Source organism: Chaetura pelagica, unplaced genomic scaffold (assembly GCF_000747805.2).
Source record: "Chaetura pelagica isolate M959 unplaced genomic scaffold, ChaPel_1.0 scaffold316, whole genome shotgun sequence".
NCBI lineage: Eukaryota > Metazoa > Chordata > Aves > Apodiformes > Apodidae > Chaetura > Chaetura pelagica.
This window is the reverse complement of record NW_009953497.1, coordinates 2,178,181-2,178,586: the sequence shown is the minus strand read 5'-3', so window position 1 is coordinate 2,178,586 and position 406 is coordinate 2,178,181. Positions and strand designations below refer to the sequence as shown.

At 70.9% G+C, this 406-nt stretch overlaps 1 protein-coding gene across 1 annotated transcript in view; it reads right to left on the bottom strand.

Annotated features, from left to right (window-relative positions):
• Window positions 1-406, bottom strand: part of BRPF1 (bromodomain and PHD finger containing, 1) — a 28,018-nt gene that overhangs the window by 778 nt on the left and 26,834 nt on the right. The gene's annotated exons all lie outside the window — the stretch shown is intronic.

Below are 406 nucleotides of genomic sequence, written 5' to 3'. Positions count from 1 at the left end.
CAGGGCGGTGTTGAGACACATGAGGAAGCTGCAGCTGGGAACCAGCCAGGAGGGCCCCGGGCAGACCACTCCCACCAGCCCTGGTGAGCAGTTGGAAGGGGGCAACAGCAACGGTGAGCCCTGACCCCTCCCCATCTCCATCTCGCACCCCCTGGGGCTGCTGCCCCCGTGCTCACCGTGCTCCTCCCCACAGGGTCAGGCTGCAGCCGCCCACCCACCAGCAGAGCTCAGCTCCTCACGCCAGACTGAGCACAGCGCAGTCCTGGGGGGGGCTGAGGGGGGCCCGGCCCTCCAGTGGGCACAGCGTGGGGTAGGGGGGGCCCTGTAGCGCTCAGGGCTGGGGGTGTGGGGGGACCCTGCCCTGCTCATCCCAAGGGGGGGCTGAACCCAGCCACAGGGGCACCGC